This window comes from Arachis ipaensis, chromosome B06 (genome assembly GCF_000816755.2).
Source record: "Arachis ipaensis cultivar K30076 chromosome B06, Araip1.1, whole genome shotgun sequence".
In the NCBI taxonomy this organism is placed as follows: Eukaryota; Viridiplantae; Streptophyta; class Magnoliopsida; order Fabales; family Fabaceae; genus Arachis; species Arachis ipaensis.
This window is the reverse complement of record NC_029790.2, coordinates 106,925,732-106,931,657: the sequence shown is the minus strand read 5'-3', so window position 1 is coordinate 106,931,657 and position 5,926 is coordinate 106,925,732. Positions and strand designations below refer to the sequence as shown.

The 5,926-nt window shown below is 34.4% G+C and overlaps 1 long non-coding RNA gene across 1 annotated transcript; it reads right to left on the bottom strand.

Annotated features, from left to right (window-relative positions):
• LOC107604784 lies at positions 1,678 to 5,520 on the bottom strand. Its single transcript, XR_001612376.2, has 4 exons — positions 4,767 to 5,520; positions 4,207 to 4,341; positions 3,043 to 3,278; positions 1,678 to 1,933 (listed from the first exon to the last, which is right to left on the bottom strand). It is a non-coding gene; the product is annotated as an uncharacterized LOC107604784 (long non-coding RNA).

Below are 5,926 nucleotides of genomic sequence, written 5' to 3'. Positions count from 1 at the left end.
GTTGTAGCTGTTATTCCCACATACCAGATGTAGGTATCTTTTTTTTTCCTCAAAGAGATCACTAGTAAACTGGAGTCTATAATGAGAAATTTTCTTTGAAAAGGACAAGCTGATAGAAGAGGATTGAATCTTGTTAGTTGAAAGGTGCTGCTGGTTACTCCAAAAAAAATATGGAGGTTTGGGGATTAGAGATCCTTATTGTGCGAATATTGCTCTTCTTGGGAAGCAAGTTTGAATTTTTTTTTTCTATTAGGCAAACAAATTATCAGTCTAATTATTGGATGCCAAATACTGATAATCTCAAGATGAATGTTTTGGTTGTCCTGGGAACAAGTCTTACTTTTGGAAGAGTCTTTGCAAGGCTTGGGAAGCGTTGAAGGATGGGTTTGCTTGGTGTATTGGGAATTTAAACAAGAATTTTTTATTTTCTAACTAGAGAAGAGAAGGGCAGTTATCTAATAAGATGAATTATGTTCACATTTCTAATTCGAACCTCTAGATACAGGATATCTAGTTAGTTGGCAGATGACATTTAAAGCCTCTTTATTCCTCTCTATCTCAGAATCTGAAAGGTAATATTATTTCTTACAATCCATATGTGCAAATGGGTCTGAAAGTGGATTGGTATTGGTCTGAGTCTGCATTCAAATTCTACGACTCATGCAATGGTTATTTGTGGTTGTGTAAGCAGCTTTTTGGTTGGAAGAAACGAAAAAATTAGTTTTGGCTTTGACGCTAGCTTGTTCTGAAAAAACATAAGTTTTTAGCTTGTCTGTGTCTTAGGGAGGTTTTTCCTACTGCAAGTTTTTGCTTCAGAAGAGGGATGTTGTCATCAGATAGGAGCCCAAGGTGTCTTTTTAGCTAGGAATCAATTTTACATTGTATTCGAAATTGTTCGAAAGCTCAATTTGTATGGCACGGGTTAGATATTTTTTTTCTTCCTCTAAATTTGAAGAACTGGTTCTTGTATCATAGCAGAGAGCATCCGTTCAGGTTCTCTTCAGAACTTTGGTGGATATGGCACTACAAGAAAATAAGCTTTCTGCCACGCTTTTAAAGCATGCCAAAAAGTACAAAAAAATGTACCGATAGCTTTTTGCCACGCTTTTTGAGCTATCGGCACGCTTTTGAAAGGGTCACATCTGCCAGCGTGCCGGTTGCTCTATTGACACGCTTTTGTAGATCTATCGGCACGTTTTTAATGTTGGCACGCTTTCATCTCTTACCGCGCTTAAAAAGCGTGGCCATAGGTCTTAACCTATAGGTACGCTTGAAAAGCATACCGATAAGTGTACATATCGCCACGCTTTTAAAGCGTGCCGAAAAGTGAACATATAGCCATGCTTTTAAAGCGTGCTCATTGGTTTGGGTTTGGATACGCTTCAAAAGCGTACCTGTAGGGGACATCCGGTCACGCTTTCTTAAAGTACCTAGATGTAAACCTATTGTCACACTTTTAAAGCGTGGTTATATCTTCATCAAATTTAAAAAAAAAATTATGGGTGAACTTTAAAAAAAATGTGATATTATTTTAGAAAATTAATATATAGGCTATATCCTCATCAAATTTTTAAAAAAAAATTATGGGTGAACTTTAAAAAAAATGTGGTATTATTTTAGAAAATTAAAAAAAAAAACAATATATTTAGACAACTGATTATTCTAGATACATACCAATGATGAAATGCTTTTTGTTTATTTATATGATTATAGAGAGTTTTTATAAAAGTTCTAACAATACACAACTCACTAAAACAATATATATATATACATCAAATTTATGAACTAACTAAATCTTTTGGTAAGAGTAAGATTCATTAAAAATATATCATGCAATGCAAATATATATAGTTTATGAATATATTGATTTATACATCTGCATAACCATTGCATCCCAGTTCATGCTCTCAGTACCTCTGGCCCTAGCTTGAAGCTACATTAAATAATAAAACAAGCAGTTTCAATAGTTAAGCACAACTTATTTTTACTGTTCTACTAATGTTAGACAATAAAGTAATACACATAAATTTATATATGAAGATAGGCCTACAACAATTATTTCATTGGCATGCTTGTCTGGTGTCCAACATAGAAAATTAGCATATAATACACTCATACTACTCATTCAGTGGTACAATTTAATGTTACATGCATATTAACTAAAATCTTGCAACAAATGACAGTTAGTAATTTTAAAGTTCTTGTGTTTGTGTTAATTTTTGCTTTTAACTTCTTATAGTTTGGTCTTGTGACTTTTAATTACAGTGGAAAATGATAGGGATCAATAGTTTAATAATTAAGGAAAAGTGAATTCAGTAAAGAAAACAATGAGGCTGAGATGTATGTTTGTAACAAAGAGAATATTCTGCAAATTAAAAGTTAGTAGTGTATAGAGAAACTAAACATATAGAGAATAATTAACAGTTTTCTGCTTCCAATATGCATCTAAATGATTCTGACACAGTGCGAAAAGATTGCCAAAAGATATAGAGAAACTAAATCAACAGTAGATGCAAAGCATAACTTTGGTTAGTGATTAATACAGTAGAGAGTAAACATGGCAGCTAAAATATGAAAAAAAAAACCCAAATGGAGACTTTAGGTTTGTAATGTTCATCTATATCCACTTTTTCAATTTCCTGGCACAGGGTAATGTAACATTGAATATGAAGCTCAATATTGAAACCCATGGTAGATTTTACACAGGTTGCTGACATTAAATCATTATTTCTCAGAAATAAGAAAGATTAGAAGTGAAATAACTAATATTGAAATTGCTTTGATGGAATTTCATTCCAAAATACAACATCAAGTCAGAATATGAACTTATCTATTCAGATGGTGATGAAATAAAATTTTAAAACAAATATATGTAGTGAACAACACATTGGAAGTTAATTATTTGTTTAAATTTAGTGATAAAAACGATAATCATTAACTTCTCAAACATGATAATATGTGTAGAAAACCTTAACTAAATTGGAAAGGATAAGGATCAACAAAAAGGACACAGACATAACAATGAGAAGCAAATTTAGTCACCTGAACATCCTTATTTTCCCTTGATGACTCGCCCCAACACAATAAGCTTCTCATTTAGATCTGGTATTGGTGAAGTGGTAATGAAAAGATCAAATTCTTTGTTTGTGTGCTTTCCCTTGGAAGCTCCAAGCATGAATGCTTCATGTTTCACACCTACATAATTATTTCAACAAAGCAACCACCTTGCCTCCTCTCTTAGCCGCTGCCTACTTTTGCACATCAACGAATCAAATCCACTGAATAATCAATAGCCAATAACACAGTAAGAAAACCTTGGATCTGAAATTAAAAAATGAATAGCATTATATGGAAACCTTGGATCTGAAATTTGAGAAGATAAGAATAGATCTAGGTTGGTGTATTGTGTAATCGGAGGAAGTTTGAGAGAGCAGAGGAGGAGAAGAACCCGAGCTGGTGCTTAGGGTTTGAAAGATATCTTGAAAATTCAGTGCTAATTATTTATAATAAAAAATAAATAAAAAGTAGATGACTAAAAAGATAAGGAAAACAAAAAAGAATTATAAACCACCTGCTGTTGCAAATGTCTGAACTATGTTACTAGGCCAACTACTTAGATTATCTTCACGCACACTCAATCAGAACTAGGATCCTAACTAGGCATAAAATTTAATTCTCAAGGAAAAATATACTCACCTATGATTTAGAGTATGATGCCGATGGAATGTATAATACTCATTTTCATGGACTATAATAGCCATAACGAACTCTAATATTATAAGCATTTATATGTCGATTAATTCACCAATTTAATTATTAAATAGGAATACCCAAATTAGTTCATATAGAATATTCAGTCAAACACTTCCATACCAAACAAGTTTTAATTACGAAAATTAGCCTCAATGTTTTATTTTAACATTTTGTTACACAGATCATTTACGTGTTAAACTTTGCTAAAGATTTTATACAAATCTTTATATAATTTTTTTATAAGTTTATACGTTATTTAATAAAAGTCCTTAAAAATTTTTAAATTCTCAAATTAGTCCATTCAAGTAGGAAGCAATATAACCTGGAGGAATTCAAAGACTAATTTAATAATTAAAATTTAATGAAAATTAAAATATCCGATAAAATATTCCTTTGAAAACTAATTTAGGATATTATTTTTATTAGTGAAGATAGTAAACACCAAATTTTTACCTTATGTTATTTATACTTTTCACGTATAGCATTCAGGGAACTGGCTTTGGTGTTGAGCTGCAAAGCTACAAGTGCAAGAACAACAGTTTTAAGATCTGAGGCTTTGTAGTTTGTATAGTGCTCCAGGGTTAGATTCTGCAAAATTAAAACATGGGTTTAACTAACTAAATAATAATTATCAGAACAAGGCAAAGGGAGGCCAAACAGAACCTAAAATATTAAACAAAGAAGGAAACAAAGACACAGGGAGCAATAACATTGGTGCAAGAACAACTGTTTCAAGATCTTTTGCTTTTTTTTTTTCTTTTTCTTCTTCTGAAACAAGAATTTCATACCCTTGTTCCCTTCGTCTATTTCATTGTTCTACCATTTGGTGGCACTAACACATGCCCCATGAAGAACAAAACACTGTTATGATTGGTTTCAGTGTTGAAGCATACGAAAATTTTAACAACAGAGAGAACCTTCATTGACAAAATTGAATAGGTTTAACCCAAAATAGAACGAGAACATACAAAAAGAAAAGAAAGAAAATCAAAGTTTGGACTGTGCTTCTTTACCTTTTTCTTCTTCAATTCCTCAGAATCTTTGTAAAGATCTCGTGACCTTGGTATGTATGATATGAATATGAGGATTCTAAAAATATTTTCAGACACAGTTTTACCAATTTTGTTCACAACCTTGATTTTTTTTTATTCTTTCATGACTTGTTTTCTGGTTTGTGTAGAAAGACTTATCAGTGTGTTTACGGTGCCGATTAAGGAAGAGACCACTAAAACAGAGACAGAGGGTTGGGTTTGCAAGGGTTTACGAGTAGGAGGCCACACCGATGCCTGGGCATGCCGAGATACCGACTGAGGGAGAGACCATTGAGACAGACAGAGACAGAGGGTTGGGTTTGCGAGGGTTTGCGAGGCAGAGGCTTGGGTTTGCGAGGGTTTGCGACCGTTTGCGAGTAAGGTGCGAGAGACCGTTGATGGTGCGAGGGTTAGGTGCGACAGAAAGAGGGCTGGGTGTGACGGTTAGATGAAGGCCTGATGTGAGGGTTAGATGAACATTGGTGCGACGGCGATCGAGCTGGGTGGTGCGACAGTGATCGATCTGCAGTGATGAACTTGGTGCGACGGCTTGCTGATGGGTACGACGGCGGCTTGCTTCATCGCGATGGTTATCTTAGGTTAAAAGTGAATTTGGGAATAAATTAAAAGTGAAGTGTGTATGTAGTAGTATATGCGCTGTTATCACTTAGTTAACTTAGCAAAAATGTTAAGTGTGAAACGAAGGGGTGGGAAATTAAACTTTGGTACACACAGCATATCGGTACGTTTTTGCAGGGTACCTAATTACACATAGCATATCGGCACGCTTTATAAATGTCACCGTTAGAAGACAAATTAGCCACTTTAAAGCGTGCCGGTTTTTCTCTGTGGCCATGCTTTTAAAGCGTGGCAAGAAAAGCGTGGCAAAAACACAAATTGGTAGCCACCCACGTAAAAGCATGCCGGTTTTTCTCTATGGCCACGTTTTTTAAGCGTGACAAAAAAAACGTGGCCAAATCACAAATTAGTGGCCACCCTCGCAAAAGCGTGGCCATTGACCACTTTTGGGCACGCTTTAATAGCGTGGCAAGAAAAAAGTGTGCCGATAGGCCTTTTTCTTGTAATGTGGCAAGTAAGGAACAATAATGACATCTTTAATCCTCATGAGACTTGGCCTCAGA